This window comes from Oenanthe melanoleuca, chromosome 4, assembly GCF_029582105.1.
Source record: "Oenanthe melanoleuca isolate GR-GAL-2019-014 chromosome 4, OMel1.0, whole genome shotgun sequence".
Classification (NCBI taxonomy): domain Eukaryota; kingdom Metazoa; phylum Chordata; class Aves; order Passeriformes; family Muscicapidae; genus Oenanthe; species Oenanthe melanoleuca.
In genome coordinates, this window is record NC_079337.1 from 63,700,440 (window position 1) to 63,718,386 (window position 17,947).

The 17,947-nt window shown below is 43.2% G+C and overlaps 1 protein-coding gene across 3 annotated transcripts in view; it reads right to left on the reverse strand.

Moving 5' to 3' along the window:
- The window catches only part of FGFRL1 (fibroblast growth factor receptor like 1), a 166,865-nt gene that overhangs the window by 16,769 nt on the left and 132,149 nt on the right, over window positions 1-17,947 (reverse strand). The window lies entirely within an intron of this gene.

The window sequence follows — 17,947 nt, forward strand, 5'->3', positions numbered from 1 at the left end:
CTGTTTTATGAGCTTTTCAGCAGGCTACCAAATCATGGGAGTTTAATCAATGTTGCCGTTAATAGCTGACAAAATCCTCTCTGTTTATGTTTACAGGTTGCTGTTCCCTAGGGGAGCTGAACTGTGCATCTATGCAAATAATCATATAAATCAAAATTAGAGATAATTAAACCTAGGAGATGGGGGAAGACTTATGTGATCAGCCATACAGAGCACAAGCAGTGTGATTGTGGCCACTAATTCACCCTTCAGCTTCCACACAGGACCAGGAGAGCAAGCAGGTCTGGGGTGAAATGAGCTCTCAAGAGATACTGAATGCAGATTTACGGCTGGCAAAAACAATATTGATTTTAAAAGCTGCTTGTGGGTATTTCTTTTTAATTAAGACCACCCATCCACCTGTATCAACACACCCCTTTGTCCCTCATCACTCTTGCTGTCTATATCACTACCATCACTATATATCACTATATCACACAGCACAATCTCAGCTCTGTCCTGGAGAAACAGAATCTCTACAAGGTGAAACCTCCATCTCTACAGCTGCCTCCACCCCCAATTGCTGCTGTGATATGGACACCTATGAGGTCTCCAGGACAGCCAGGGGGGCAGGAGAGTGCCCTGAGCCTCCTTCTACAGCCTTGATACAGATGGCCTCACACATCTGCAGCACCCAGATGTGAAAGTTTTTGCTCCTCCAGCTTGACCTCTTCTGCACAAGAGCTCAGCTCTGAGCAGCCTCTCACACAGCAGTGGCTCACACCAGGAGGGAGCTCCACCTGGGCACTCTGGGCACCCTCACAAAAACAAAACATTCTCTTCTAAGATTGCTTCTGTGCTCCAAAAGGTGGCACAGACCCAGATTTGGCACAGCCCCAGCTGGATTTGAAGTGACAATCTTAACCAAGAGCTCCTTAACTCCTAGCTAAAGTGCACTGGAGTTAGTGGAATTTGATTTTCAGAGACAGGTCAGGTAAAGGCTGGGAAAAAGTTTGCCTCAATAAGGAACACAATTGTGTAAAAAACCCAGACAAATAAAGAGAAATGGAAACATCGAATTTAAGGAAGGAACCTCCCCAAAAGACCAACTCCTGAAACTCATAAGAAAAGGATCTTGTGAGCAAAAGACAGGATAATTATTTCCATAATCTCTGCAACAGAGAGGAAAAACTTAGTTTATATATAAGCATGCCACCCCAAAAAGGTGCAAATGGTAAAACTTCTCTTTATAGTTGTTTTACAAGCTGGGTTGTACTTAAAACAGTATTTGGTGTGTAAACTTGTGTGCAGTCTTTGAGAGAGAAGAATTGTCTTTAACCCAATCCTCACCCCAGGTTCAGCTATTTTGGAAAATCATCCCATCTCCTCAGCACAGGGCATTATATGCCAACAGATGCTGTGCTCTCATTAGCCTCGTCCCTTAAGCAGAGAGGCTGCAATGCCACATGAGTTTGTCCCCCCTCAACCCTGAGAGGTTTTTCTCTTCTCCTTTTGGCTACTTCAGCACAGCTATGTACAGCTGTCACTCCAAGGGGAAAAGAAAACTTTCTGGGCAGCAGCACTGTGCTCAAACCTCAGCAGCTCCTGCAGCTGGCTGCCCCATCCCACCTCCCACCACCCTCTGTCCATGGCTGGACACCCTGAGCCTTTCCTGGGTGCCCCAGGCACCTCCCAGCCCAAACCATGGTGAAACAGGTCCCACTCAGGAACACCAGGTCTCACACAGAGCCAAGTGCCAGTGCACCCTTTGCCTGCAGCCTGTGTTACAGGGGAGGCCAGTGCTTCCTCAGCTGCACTTGGCAAATTTATTCTTACAAACTTGGCAAACCAAATGCAGGGAATACAAAAATACACATTATACATGATGGCTTGCATATGACATTGTCTTCTTTCAGTCAAAATACCAAACTGACTATCTCCTGGCACTTGTACAGTTTTATTCATAAATATGCACAGTGTCACAAATGAACTCCTGGATGCTGTCTGACAAGAGAACATAGTAAATCCCTCAGCACAATTAGATAAATGTATTGCAATGGAGAGGAAAAACTGTGGTCAGAGATGTGGGATTCCTGTCCACTGTTAACTGCTGAATATCATAAAAGTGGTTAAGAGGTTCAAGTGATGATGTTCTGTCAATTATACCTTAACCCTGCTCAGTCTGATGTACAAAGAGCAGGGATCTCCCTTGCTGCCCTGTGTCACAGTAAGCCAGCCCCTGTGCCCTCCTCCTGCTGACACACAACCACTGACTCTGGACTCCACACCTCTTGACTTGCTGCCAAGCTTTTGATGTAAGGAAAATTGCTCTGAATCCGTTTGATCCTTTGAAGATGCATTGTCAGCTGTTATCCTAAAAAATCACAAACCTGTGGAGTCACCTACCAAACCCTGAAAAAATATTTTTGGGGAAAGAGAACTGGATAACTCATGCCACTATGCTGAGCCAATGGAATAGATGATTTGGTGGAGGAGCAAAACTGAAATAAATAACTGCATGCATTTAGGCACATTGGTTTAGATACACTGGAACTTGCTTCACATGTGCTGGGAATGTGTAACATTAACAACAACAGCAAAAGTCTTGAGGTGGGGAAATGCCATAAACATGGAAACTCCTGTAGAGCAAAACTGCTGCTTCCCATCCCCAGAGCTGCTCCTGGGGTGAGGGATGTTCCCCTTCCAGCTGCAGTGCAGGGATCTGGGCTCCAACCTTTCCTGTATCTGAAGAAACACAACAACAGCTGTACCAAAAGGGGCTGATTCATGACACCCAGAAACTGGGTGAAGCTCATTTGGGGAAGATTCCCTTGAGTCTCCAGTTGAACTTAAAAAGTGTGAGTGAGGCAGCAGAGTAGCCAGAGATATAAAGATAAAGTGCTAATCTGTGATGTGAGTGACACAGGGTCAGGTCTCTCTATTGCTGCATTCTGAGAGGGATTTGAATTTCTCCTTTTGCACCTTGGGTGGTGACCTGTGGTTGCAAAGAACCAAAAAAGAGCTGCTTTATTACTTCAGGAGAGAGATAACTCAGGAACACCCTGAGGATGGAACACCCTGTCTAATTCAGACATCATCAATATTTGACTTCCACCTGCCTCAACCAAAGTCAGTTCTGTGGCTGCATGGAGTTTGTTTCTCCACGCTTTGAAGAACTTCCTTATTTTTTTAATTTTAATATCACGTGGTTTCCAAGGGTAGAGAAACACTTTTGCAGTGTTTAACAGGGGTCTGTGATGCTGAAAGCAAAGCTGAATTTCCTGAAAGTTCAGAGGCATCTGGTTCAGTCCGCACCTGCAGTCTGAAGCCTGGTTATTAGTGTCAGATCTGAAGACCTGCTGTTTGCATTTCACCCCAACTTTCACAAACACAACTGGCCTGACAGTATTCTTTTCAAACAGAGAGAGGACCTGGAGGAAGAAGCCACATTCAGATGTATATGAGCAGCATACAAAATGATGAGTTAGAAGCAGAGATCATGAGTCTGAGCTATATTCAAGAAATGACCTAATAAGCCGATTGCTCATTGATGCTCTTGTCAGCTCCCCACAGAGGTGGGCAGCTCGGGGTGATAAGCACATACAGAAAAATCAGCCTGCAGTCAAAGGGCAGCAGGGACCAGCTATGCAGCCCTGCCAAATTTGCTGCCAGCTGATTACCATGAGAGGCAGTGCTAAGAAGGATGGACTGCTGAAGTTTCCTACGAGCTCTCTTTTCTGTGACCTATACTGGAAGGTCATTCTGCACTGGACTTCTTGGACAGTATCACAGGCTTAGGATAGCAGCCAGTTGGAAGATGAAGTGGAAAACCTGCCTTGAAAAGCAATCACTGACTAATTTTATGTCACGAGTATCTGATGCTAAGGAAACACACACATGATTTAGGTGTCCTTAATGTACAATTTGGCTCCATGGTGCTACAGAGCACGCTGGCTGGTCGAGAAACCTGAAGGGCAAGGCTCCAATATCGTGTCAGGTGACAGACTTGGAGACATGGGACAAACTCGTGTAGGCCCTTCCCTTCCAAGTATCACACATGGCCATGCAAAACAGGGCCAGGATGGACACAGAGGCATCAGCCCAGTCTGCAGGAATGTCACCTCTGTGGCATCACCCTCAGCTGTTCTCCAGCATCGCTTCTCCCTTGCTTCAGGATCTCATTCCAAGCTGGCCTTTAGCTCTGAGATGCCACAGGACAGAGATGCTGGTGCTGCTGGGGAAGAGTGTGGTGTCCCAAAGCAGGCTGGATTTCTGCAGAAAAGGGATTTCTGTGTGTAACTCCATCAAATGACAAAGCCCACTGAGGAGCCTATGGGACAAAGGCTGCCACATCAGTGGGATATGGTTTCTGTTTATTACCATAGCAGAATTGTTCCATTCCCTCTTAAAAGTTAAAGCACATGGAAAATTCTGCATAACGGTCCAGCTCTGAGAGCAACTGATGGGAAATACTCAGATTGTTACTGAGTCAGGATCAAATTTTATTTAGCCACAGGCTCTCCATGAAGGCTTGGTGTTTTAGCCTAAAGGGTATGACTGGTTTTCAGGCCAATACCATGTGCTGAGAGTCCAACCACAAGTCAAAACAACAGCCCAGTTTTTGAAGCAAAAATCTAGCCATCATATTTCCCTATGATTCACAAAGTTTCTTCAATTTGTTATAATGCAAGGCCCGTCCCTGCTCTGACTTGATGGGACCAGCTTTGGAGTCTTTGATGTCAGAGGCCTTGAAAGCCCCATTTCACAGATGAGCCAGCTTTGCATAAATAAACAAAGTGACCTCTGAACTGGAGCCTGAGACCTGAGCACACTTCAAAGCACTGGGGGAGGCGCTGGGGGGCAGTGGGGAATGAAGCGATCAGCATCCATCATTAGGGCACCCCCACCACACTGCTGCTCAACAAGGGGTGTAAGTCAAAGGAGGGAGTGAAACGAGGGGGAAAGTGATGTAATCCAGTCAGGCTTGAACAATTATAATGAGGCCTTCTCCTTCTCCCATGGATGAATGGAAGAAATCTCTCTGAACTCCAGCTTTAGGAGCTGACTCTCACTTTTACCCACACACATCATATTTGCTCCCCCATGTCCTTCCCTGCTGCAGAAGTCTAGGGGAGTGACCAAACTTGCTTGTGGGAGGTGGATCTTGGGCCTTTCTAGGAGTTATATCAGTATTTTTTCTGTTGAGCCTAACAAGGAAAACTTAGACCATAAACTTCAAACAGGAGAAGATTGGATTTATTTTTCAGCAGCCTTGAAGGTGCAGTAGATGGCAGATAAACACACACAAAAACAAGTGCAATCTTAAAAAGTAGGTTAAAAAATTTTCTGCAGTTTATCTCAAATGCATTCAGATTTTCCTGTAATAAAGGGAAACACAAGGCAAAGATCAGTCTGTACTTCATTTTAGGGAGTCTTCTGCTATCCCAACTGGTTTATCTGATGTCCAGATGAATTGTCCATGTGTATATGTGTAGGAAGGCAGCAACAACTTTATCTCTGGGATATTACAAGGATTATGGTGCTTGCTTTCCCCAGATCTCCTTAATGTGGATTAACACTCCAGGTTTCATTAGAATTTCAGCTGGTATTAACCCTCAAAGGCCAGGGAAAAACAGCCCAACTCACTGGCTAGCACAAAAACCCCATCTGAGAGCTACCACTGCCAGCTGACAGGGTTTTACTGCTCATCTTGTGATATTTGGGATGTTTTTGGAAAACCTTGAACATGATCTTGACCTTGAAGTCACTACTTTAAAATACAGGGGGTTTTTGTTACTGAATAACAACTCTTAACATCTGTGATTCTGAAGAACTCTGTGCAAATACACTCTAAATCTTGGGTAAATTTTTGAATTATTGTGATTTTCCAGCTTGTTTTGTGTTTTTTTTCGAGGTCTGAACTATACTTCAGGACCCTTGAGACAGGTGAATCCCATGGGTGACTTGAAATCACTGAGATGCAAAGCCTTCACTTTGACTAATTCTGAAATTTTTTACCATCATTGAGGTCTAATTTAGCAAGTGTCCACTCTGAATCCTCTATCCAGCCAGAGGCAGACAGGACCAAACTCCAATGAACTCATCCCACTGACACAAACCTGGCATAAATATTAGATACTATTTTGAATGTTTTTTGTAGGTCCTCCATTAACCCTCCATCTCATGCTCACCAATCCTTAGCCTAACTATATTAACAGTTTCACCTACTGTATTAACAGTGCTGATGTCATGAAAAAACAGGAAATATGTTTTAGAGTTTTTTTGGAAGGGTTCAGTGAAAGCAAAGGTATCAGGAATATTTGGATAAAAAAGACCTCAAGATGGAAAAGAAAAATCCCACTCAGAGGAGTGCATAGTCAAGGAACACTCTACTTTTCTAAAAAAAAAAAAAAACAAAAAAAAAAAAACAAACCAAATAAAAAACAAACAAAAAAGAACAAAAAAGAAAACCACCAAACTAAAACCAAAGAACCCACAATAAAACCAACCAAAACCAATGAAGTAAAAGGTTACTGTCAGAGAACTTCCCTTTGTGACAGGCACTGGAGACTTTAGCACCTACTGCCTTCAACTGCAGTTGGGCAAAAAATAACCAGAGGTATTAAAAGTGGAATTTCCTGACAGTAAAAATAAAAAAGTATGTGTTGGTGGCTTTTTTTGGTATTTTCAGCTCTGGCCATTTTCATGAGAATTTCCATGCAAAAATTTTCCTGGATTTCACTTCAGGCTCAGAGAATCTCTTGTAAGCAGGATGTTTTGCAAAAGGAACATTTGCAGGCCACCTGCCTCCTGAAACACTGGAGAGACTCCACAGACAGCAGCCAAAAGGCCTGGCTGGGTAATGGAGAAATGAGGCTCCTGTCCAGAGCTGCATCAAAACTCCCATTTCTGAGCTGTGACGATGCACAGACCCATTGCATCACCTGCCAGTGACAAAGCTCTGAACTGGAGGTTGTTGCTGCATCCCACACCTCAACAGCAGGTGAACATAATCAGAGGTGACAGCTTTGAGACCAAGAAAGACTTCACTCTCTTCACAGAATGAGAAAAAGGGGGACTATGGGGTAGCACAGACTTGTGAAAAGTGGTTTATTTTACAGGCTGGTACCCTCGAGCTCCAACAGCACAGACAAACCAATCCCAGAGAGAATTTTCACTGCTGTGCATAAGCTGCTGGACTAAATCTTTTACTACCAATTCCTTCTTAATACTGCAACCTCTGCTGGGAAACCAACATGGACATATCCCTATTCTGTACTCTTGCATAAAGAATGCTGTGGTTTATTGCTTGGGCTTGATTTAAAAACTTTGGTATGGAAAGGGATCATGTATTTCCTTAGAGAGGTAAATGTGGAGAGGTGGAACTTCAGGAAAGTGGGGTATTTTAAGGGTATAAAGGGATTAATACATAAAAAAAACTGAGATAAAAAATGAAAGCTTTTAAATTGAACATATGTGAAAGCTTCCCAAGAGGGGCATCTGCTTGACTATGGGATAGTCACTCAGAAGAAGGGAAACAAGCTCTATTTCACAGAATCACAGAATGGTTGAGTCCAACTACAAACCTAACACTGCTAAGTCCCTCTAAACCATGTCCCTAAGGATCACATCTACATGTCTTTTAAATATCTCCAGGGATGGTGATTCAACCACCTCCCTGGGCAGCCTGTTCCAATGCCTGACAAACCTTTCCATGAAGAAGTTTTTCCTAATATCCAACCTAAACCTCCCCTGGTGCAACTTGAGGCCATTTCCTCTCATCCTGTCCTTGTTACCTGGGAGAAGAGCCCGACCTGGCTGCCCCCTCCTGTCAGGGAATTGTGGAGACCCAGAAGGTTCCCCCTGAACCTCCTCTTCCCCAGATTAAATACCCCCAGCTCCCTCAGCTGCTCCTCATCACACTTGTACTCCAGACTCTTCCCCAGCTCCATTGCCCTTCTCTGGACATGCTGCAGCCCCACAATGTCCTTTCTGCAGTGATGGGACAAAAGTGAACACAGGATTTGAGATGTGTCAAGCACAGAGCACAATCACTGCTCTGGTCCTGCTGGCCACACCACTCCTGACCCAGGCCAGGATCCCACTGCTCTTCTTGGCCCCCATGTTCAGCTGGCTCTCAACCAACACCCCCAGCTCCTTTTCTGCCAGGCAGCTTTCCAGCCTCAAGCTTTAGAACATGTGAAATGATCTAACTATGGCTGAACTATAGATTTTATAATTCCATTTGCCAAAGTTGGCTCATGTAGCTCTCAAAGAGAGCTTTAGTAACTCCTGGAGTATCGTATGATTGATAAGAAAGGAAACACACAACAGAAAAGGATGTTAGTGAAAATGGAGTCCTTAAGATGGTGAAATATTCTCTTCTGTCTGTTTCTACACAGAGAACATCTGGATTTCTTCTGCATTCATGCAGGATATAGCCTGTGCCTGCCACACTCACCTCTCTCCTCCCCTTCTCTGTGCCCATGACTCTGTATCTGGTTCAGATCTGCACCTACTTCATAACCTTCTTCCCCTCCTTCCCCAAGCACTTTCCATAAAGCTGTGGAGGGAGAAGCCTTTCTGGAAGTGCAGCTCTTCCTTGCCCCTTGTGGTCTCTTGCTGCCCACAGAGCTCACAAAGCCATCTGAGACACATTCTCCATCTGCACATGGGGATGCTCCAGCTCCTGCTGCAACCACACAAATAACCACAAGGAGAAACAGCTGGAGTTTTTCACTCAACCACTGCAATTCCCTGGCCTGCCATTACAACAATTACATTGCAAAGGCGATCAGCCCTTCCGCCGTGCTGGCTCCTCCAGACACCAGGACCTCCTGCCTGACTTCAGGTCTCCATTCCACAGGGGGCAAGAAAACAATCCTTCCTCCTTTGTTGTTGTTGTTGAGGGTGCTTTTTTTATCAGCATGCTCCAGCACACACAGCCAGCAGCCCCGAGAGCTCTGTACCACAGGCACCAGTCTGCGGTCGCAGTCCTGATCTGCTACTGCAGAGGATGAAAGGGAGGAGAAATCAGAGAACAAGATGAGTGGTTAGGCTTCTGCCTTGTCACCATGAAACAGCAGCCCCCAAAAGGCAGCAATTACCAGCCAGCTGTTCCAGGCCCAGAACAAATTGGTAATATTTGCCAGTGTTTTTAATGCTAGCATCAAGGCTTTCTTAGAGACAGGGTCCCAGTATATTAGAGGCTGTTCACAGATAGCACAGAAGACAGATTCTGTTGAAAGAGTTTACTGCATGTGGTGCAGGCATGGAGTGGATCTCACACATATTAAGGTTCCTTGAAAAACATATTTTTAGCATCCACCCATTTTGGCCTGGTGGGGGAATGAAGGGGGTCTTGCACGTTATAGAGTTGAGAAGAAAAGCTTCATTTATAACACCAATCAGCCTTTTTGAATTATAACCATTTCACTGCAATTGTTATTTATAAGAATAAATCACTAGTTACTTACAGAAAGTTTATAAACACTGGGAAGAATTCTGTGATTTTAAGTGTTATCTGACAAATAAGTTTAAACAGTCCTTACTTAGGAAACCTAACTCTAGTGCCCAAGTCCAGAGAAGGGAAAGAAGGTCAGGGTGACACCTACCTCCCTTCCCTGACTGCAGAAGAGATGATGGCTACGTAGACTGGGTGCCAAAAGAGAGGTGGTATGAACACTCCACCCAAAAACACAGGCCAAAATTCCATCTTCTACAATCCTAAATTTCTTAGGGTTGGGGGAGGGAGGCATGCCACTGAAAGGACTAATGCAAGGTTAATGATAAGAAGAAGATTACAGCAGAGCCGAGGATAAACTGATAAGACCTGGCTCCCAGCCTTCTATTTTAACCACTACACAGCTGCTGTCCCCCATAAAATTACACCTCTATCACTCCCCTCCCTACTAGCACTGATTGATGTTTATTATTTTATTCACCAAAACGTGTAGAAACATCATTGATATGTGCTCCAGCTCCCTGAAAATTCACATGGCCAAAACAGGCCAGCACAAAGAGATTTCCAGAGGGGCTGGAAGGAAAAGAGAGGCAGTGACTGAGCACAGGCATTTTTTTTGGATGGCATTTATAATCAAACAAAAATAATCAATTGTACAGTCCTGTGCCTTCCAAACACTGAGATAATTCCTTAGTGTGGAATTACCCAATCCATCACGATGAACTGGGAATTGCAATACTGGGCTTTACAGCCAGGAATGTGGATCCAGCTGTTTCTTCCACCCCAGTATGAAAACTATTGAAACATTCTTTATGGGCTTACATATTTCATAGTCTTCTGGTAGAAAAGCAAAAATACCTCCTATGGAAGAAAATGCAACATCCTATGACAATTACCAGATGAAGCAAAATCTCAGAGGACAGCTGGTCAACATCTTTAATGGGAAAACTGTGTTTGCTTGAGGTGAAAAATCACACCTCATCAAGATACGTCAATAGGCTATTAGAGTTTAACTTTGATTTCAAGAAATAAAAGCACCCATAAGTTGTGGAAGTGCTAAGACATCAACAGAGGATGACAACTTTTAATTGGACATTGCAGAGCATACAGCAGTCTAAGTGTCTAAGATGTTAATTATATTCAGTCGGGCACAAGATGTTAGGGAATCCTTCCTCTTATTTCTTCTCATTTTTTTGCTACTTCAGGAAACAGTTTCTATATGTGTTAAATACGAATTTTAAATGTCACCAGCAGCAGTCAGCCCCTCATCAGTCACCATCCCATAACTTTATACTCAAATCTCTTTTGATAAACAGACTTTCTAAATGTTAGGTAAACCACTAAGTCAGGAATTTGAAAGAAAAGGCATTTGAAAGGGTAGAGAGAAAAAAAAATTAGCTTTTCAAACTTAGATTTATCTTTTATAGACAAACCGATACGCAGTTGTGTAACAGCAATATGGAAGTGGTGTAATCCCTCTGACCACTACACTTTACAGCATGACAATAAGGTAAAGAAATTGAGATTTTGGGCTCAATGAAAGACAAAAAGTAGCCTTGGTGTCTGATGATATCAAGACATGAAACATTGCCCCATATGCTGTTAAATACATAATTTTATTAATGAAGTGCCATTTACCTTCTGCATAATGTTCAGTGAATGATACCTATATCTCTGGGTCATTGTCAGACTAATAATAAGCTGGTTTTAGTAGCAAAATGTTACCACTTTCACAATTCTGTCCAAGAACAACCCTGGACAAGTGGCAATTTTGTTGGCTCCCAAAACAAACTGAATACTTGGCACCCTACCTAACGTGAGGATTACAGTATATTACACAGGATAATGCTGGCCTGTGTCTTGCCAAAATTAAACCTAACCTAATTACATGGAGTAAATTATAGCTTTCCATGTGGGGTAAAAAACAAATTGTAAAAATGGTTGCTCCACGATTAACTATATAATCCCAATGCTGTCATTAGAAATTTCTAAAACATGCTTCAAAACAATGGCTAGTGTAGTACAGTCATTCCTGTGGGATGGAATTAAATTCCTTTGTGTGTTTTTGAATTTTTTAGTGCCTGTCCTGGCACATGACCAACAGCCTATAAGAACAACCACCATCTTAGGAATCAGAAAGGACCAGAGACAGAAGCTACCTAAGAAAACACAGAATCATAAAATCATAGGATAGCCTGGGTTGAAAGGGGCCTTTCAAGATGATCTAAAAGCATATGAAACTCAATATTATTTTAGGTAGAATTCAACAGATTTTGAGTGCTCAGTAACAAAGTTTCTGCATTTTTTTTTTTTTTTTCAGATTGAGGGCACAGCTCTCCCCAATACTCAGAATCCTCTATACAACATATCTATGTTACTGCACTTCACACCTTGAACCTCATGTAAAGGATTCACTGAGACAAAGCAGGGGCAGGGAGTCTCCATAAACAATATTGGTTTGCAGATAGGAAAATGCATTGAGGAGACAAACTCAGGGCTGCAAATGGAATTCAGCACTTGTCAATGAACCACAACCACCTAACACCTAACCAGAGTGAGCTGTCACCCAGGACCTTGCCCAGATGATCCATAAAAATTTTTTTCCAAGAGGTATTTCACCCTCTGATATTTAGAAGCTAAAGCAGGTGCAGTTTATTAGCTTCCTATGCAGGTTACCCCTTATGGGCTGCTCTTGGACAGTACTGGAAGCCACAATCTGCACCAAGGGGGCAACTGGGAACATTTAAGTCCTGTATTCAAAAAACAGAAAACATCTCAGTGTTATCTGTGGAGGAAAAGTATTTATTTTTTTGACTAGTAAACAGTGCTTTCTCTAAAATCTCTAAATATTTATTCTAACAAGCACTGTTTACACACCTTATTTTTTCCAGTGATAATGCATTTTATTATTGACATACTCATATGAATATTTCATTCTGAATGTATTCCACATGCTGTTGGCTATTTTAAACAACAGATGTGAGAGGGATTTAAATGCCAATTTTAAAACTGTGCAGTTGATTGAAATCCTGTGAGCCATTCATAGATTGCCAGATATTCTATTTACATGATTCCTCCCATGTAAAATACTTCAGGGAATACTCTAGACTCTGGCATATGGTTTAGAATGATGATGACTGATGTTGGAGATGCCACACAGACAACAGGACATATTATCTGCTTACATCTGTGCATAGAATGCTTCAAGATTTTTTGATGGAAGGGGTTATGAATGTGTGAGGCTGAGATGCTGCATTTATGTCCCTCTAAATCATGCTCAGAGATAACAAGCAGTCACAGCCCCGTCAGTGCAAGAACAAGCACTTTTATGAATGCATTTCATTGCATCCATGTGCTGTTATCCCCCTGGGCAATTATGACTTGTGGGTGAATCTTGAAAAATTGGGGAGGATCAGCTGGAAAGGAGAACTCCAATGTCAAAACACATCCAGAGCCTGAAAATGGAAACCTTGTGAGAATAGTCTGTGCACAGTTGGATTGCAGGGCTTACTCCTTCCAGCACTGGGGAAACCCCTGTCCATGCCACAAATCTGACTGACTTCCACTTCTGCATCTGCAGCCTCACAAATCCCACGGGCCTGAAACTCCCACGCTCTAGAGCAGAGGCCCAGCCTGACAGATTACATGCAAATGTTACAAATACATCCCAGGCTGGAGCAGAGGAATGTTCACAGTGCTGCAGACACACTCGGGAAAAAAGGTCCAGCAAGACCCCTCGGTGCAGTCCCCAGGGCAATACATCCTGAATGGGGAGCTCTATCATGTGAAAACATTCCTAATAATTCCTTCTGTTTTCATTAATAATATTAAATTTCCTGCTTCTGGGGTATCTTTTGTTTTAACAAGCACAGCTTTTTTGTCTCGTCTTCTGAAAGGCTGCACCACTCTAAGTCTATTATTCCTATTTATGCTGAAGTCTTTTAAATGGGCCAGGCATCCATATCCAAAATCAGCAATTTGCAAGCCATAATCTCATACCAACCAGATTAACATGACACCTGAGATGTGTTTTCTTTCAGGACACAGGAGTCTGAATGGCTGAAAGTACCAGAAATGCATGAAAAAATCATCTTTCTGCTTCAGAAACATATGCAGTGGATTCTGTGGTGCTTGTGAGTGACCTTTGGTGATTTTTTTCTTGTCAAAGAGTCAACTAAAGTTTGAATCAAATTGTAGTAGTCCGATGGTTTGAAATCACTAGGAATAAAACCCAAAAACTAGTGTTTTTTTACTATCTGAAATACTTCACTCTGGCCCAGAAATAATTAGGAGTGGATAAATTATCTGGCCTGCGATTTTCTCTGGCATATTATTTTACTCATGTCTTTCTTTTTCCTCTGCAGGGGGTGCTTGTGGTCATATTGTTCTTTTATTTATGGCTCACAGCCTTTTCAGTGGCAGCACGCACACCCAAGTGCAGGCCCAGAGCGGGAATGCAAATTCCTTGGGAGGTAAATGGGCAGAGAAAAATGTCCAGACCATGCCTAATCTTTACAAGGATGGCAGTTAAAAGGAAACTACACCCTTAAACCCCAAAACTGGGGAAAAAACAATGCCTAATTAAAATATCATGATATATATATATTTATGAGCTTCACATTTAGTGTGGAAGCCTAATTGGTTCTTTGGAAGTTCTGCTATAAAACAGCACCTGTATTATCCAGCTGATGCACCCCCCGATTTATTTTGCTCAGTGCTGACTTGCTTCCACACCCAGGACCGCTCTCTGGCTCAGCTTTCAAGCTGATTTCTCTGACAAGCTGGCAGCAATAAAATAATTCATTCCAGAGGCTGGGAGAATCAGCCACAGCACATACAGCGAGGATCGCCTGGCAGCAGTACAGAGCCCTACGCAATGGGAAGCCCGGGGTAAACCCTGGGCTGGGACGCCTGGATGCCACAGGGAGGAGGGAAGGCTGCAGTAATCCGACCAGGAATAAAGGCAGCCTCATGGCAGTGGGATGGGAGGAACGCCAGAGAGGGCTTGCTCCAAAGAAGACTCGCTGAAAGGAAGAAGGAGCAACCACGGAGAGGAATACTTTGAATAAAAACAGAATTTCCGTGAGAAGAAGCAATGGGATGGAGGCTGTGATGTCACACAGGTCTGTGTATCCATGAGTGCTTCCAAAAGCACAGGGAAGATAACTGAGGACAAGTCAAAGAGCCATGCTCTTGCAATTATTTGATATAGTTTTGTCTGTCTGGAAAAGCTGGGAATCCACAGGCTGGAAAACAAATAATCCTTGCGCTAAATAACATGATGTAGGAAGTCTAGTAACTCTGAAAATCTAAAAAATACAAAGCAGTGCTACTTCTGTGAAAAAGAAAAAAGGTAAACTCAGAATGCAGGAAGAGCACAGGGTTTTGGATCACATCTGTGGATGGGGTTTGAGATATTGCATGTCCCTGGGGAAGCCTGGATCTCCAGACGTACAAGGCAATCAGGATTTCAGTGTGACATGGAATGAACAGCCCAATATCTCACTGCACAATCACCATCCTGATGCAAGGAAGTTTGATCACACATCCCTGTCTACATCCAAGCCAACCTCATCTAGGTAAAGATTTGTCACTGTTTTTTTACTAAACTCCTGGAGTAAGATCTGCTGCCTGATCCATTTGAGGATCAGGGACCCCACTGTCTTTACATCCTCAAACCTGTATTAGCTCAGCCCCAGCTGACTCCCACGTGCTGCATTGGAGTCCCACTGCAAATCAGGGTGATTTGGCAAACTCCCTCTGAGATAACACAGCAGAAAAACAATGTTTGATTGTGCTGGCCTTGCTCTGTGAGCACTCAGAAATTATACTGTTGGAAAACTATCTCAGCCTCAGCACGAGCCTTCCTTAATTTGACTCCTGGCTGGTGGAACCATAATTTGTCAGCATTTCACACAGAGAGAAGTCTCTTCAAGAGGCTTCTTGTAACAGAGGGAACAGCCCTGCACAACCCAGCTGGTTGAGCTCAGAGGGAAGATTTCCATTGCTTCCATTCCAACTTGCCCACATGAAGTTCACTGATCCCTAAGGACTCCTGGCCAATGTGAAATGCCTGGCCTGAAGCTGGGGCTCTCCACAGACCCTGTCTGGGAGGTGATGCCCCACACTGCCCCTTCCCAAGCAGAAGGCAATGCAGTCACACTGTCAGTCCAGCAGGGATGCAAACATGACATTCAATCCCATATTGAAACCTTTCTGCTGAACTGCCAGAATTCAGGATTATGTTTCTAATTAAGCAGAAAATTGCTTCTATTTTATTTCTGAGCTACACGTTACCCAAGTGACCAGCTATTCCAAATGAAAACTGCATTGGAAAATTCCCAGAAACTGAGGTGTGGCATTAATTCTGTATGAAGCAGAGCAGAAGGCAGCTGTCTCCCTTCTATAGCATGAGCAGTTAGTTGGTGCCCAGCAGTCTTAAGAAGATTAAATATCACCTTAATTTCAGAAGCCCTCTGCTCTGGCTGTAAAAATGCTGTAACTGCAATAATAATACAACCAATTGTAAAACTTCAATGTTTGGCTTGGATTAATACCAGTGCTACTTGATTCCACAGGGAAAGTAGTACACTGAATCTTATGTGCTGTCTCCTCCAGAAGAGAAGGGTTAATTACCCAAAATTCATTACACCAATTGTGGTTTTGCTTGCTCAGTGGAAAAAATATCTGTTTTCTGCTTTGCAAACAATGGGTTAATCTTATCAAAAGGGAAAAAAAACCACCTGTGAAAGCAGATTTTTTTTTCCATTAGCCTTTTTGAAAAAGGAAAAAAGTGGAAAAGCATTTTTGGCTAGTAATTGGAAAAAAAAAGTTCAGTAGCTCTTTTGGGGACAGTAAAGCTGGGTAACACGTTCATAGGCTCATACCCATGTTCATAGGTAAACACACCATGGATTGCTGTTCAGGGCACATCTCAGAAGAGGCCTCCAGGAGCTGTTATCTCAGAGCTATCAAAGCCTCTTCCTTTCCTTTAAGGGGCAGATGAGGAGCAGACAGCACAGCTCCAGCAGGCTCTGGGCTCTCCTCCACCCTGGGAGAGGTGACCTTCCCTGCTGATGGCCCAGGAGCTCCTCTGTGAACCCTGGAGCAAGGGGTTCCCACCAACTGGGAGTAACATGAGGATAAACAGAGCCAAACTGTGAGATCCTCTGGTACAGGCAGGGATGCAGAGAGAGAAGAGTGTTGTTTTAGTGTGTATAACTCACTCAAATTTACCATGCAGTTTCAGCTTGCAATCCCATATTTCCTGTCCTAATCTCACACACAATGTGGGTTTTGTACTGTTGAACAGTTTCTCTGTGGTTGCTCCACAGGGATGGGCAAATGGATTGCTGCATGAAAGGCCAGACTCTGTTTTCAGGCACTTTCAGTGTTTCCACTGCTCTGTAGCTGGTGTGGTCAGGAACAACTGGTGCAGGATAAGGCACAGGTATAAGGCACAGAGAGCTGATGGCTTCTCAGTTCTCCCCATGCCTCTGAGTGAAAATGAGGAAGATATTTACCCCTTTTCCTGCCTGTAAAATTTTTACTCATAGAATTATTAATTCTGCCTTTTCTGCTGTTGCCAAAATTACATATTTTTTGGGTAAGGACTGCACAACTGTTCCCAGCTATTTGAGTAACACAACCCCTCTAAAAGGAGCCAGAAATAAGAGCAACATTAGCACTCCTTTAGAGGAAAGGCTAAATACAAACTCCTTTTAACAACTTGTACAGCATGACAGCAACATCATATAACTATCACAGGCCTGATCAAAGGACACTAAAGCCAATTAAAATGTTTCATTGGCTTCAAAGTAGAATGGATGAAGAATATTAATGTTTAAGGATGGATGTGAGCAACACTGAAAGACCCAATAACCTGAAAGTGGTCTCCAATGGCATCTCCCTGAAGGGCTGAACTGTTCTCCATGATATATTAAGGGATTATATCAAGACTGAAGCAATGCCACAAAAAAAAGAAAAAAAAAAAAAGGCCATGGAAAGCACAAGTTGTAAAAGGTCCCAGGAAAAGGAACAATACAAATTACTTAGGAAAAAAGCCTGGATAAAATTACCACCTTCATCCTTCAAAGTTACTGCCTGAAACCAAATCTAAATCACACCTTTGGTGCACAGGGGTATTGCTGGATGGGAAGGTGAAACACCTTGTGAGCAGCTGCAGTGCAAACAGCAGCAGTGAAAGGTGCAAACCCATCTGCTCAGAAACATGTTTGCCTTAGGACAACATATGTTGAGCTGGTAATTTGTGTGAGTTCTTTGATACCTGATTTGATCTACACCTTGGTGTATTTTTTTGACTTTAATAAGTGTAGGTCTTATGATAAATCCTGATCCTTACATGCAGTCAATTGACCCATAGGCAATTTGTGCTGGAATTTAGGGAACATTGCTTTAAAAGTTAGCTAGTTTGTCTAAATATGTAATGGCTTGCCTGCACATAGTGGAAAAGCAGACCCAGGTTTGTGCTTCTGTCATCTAACC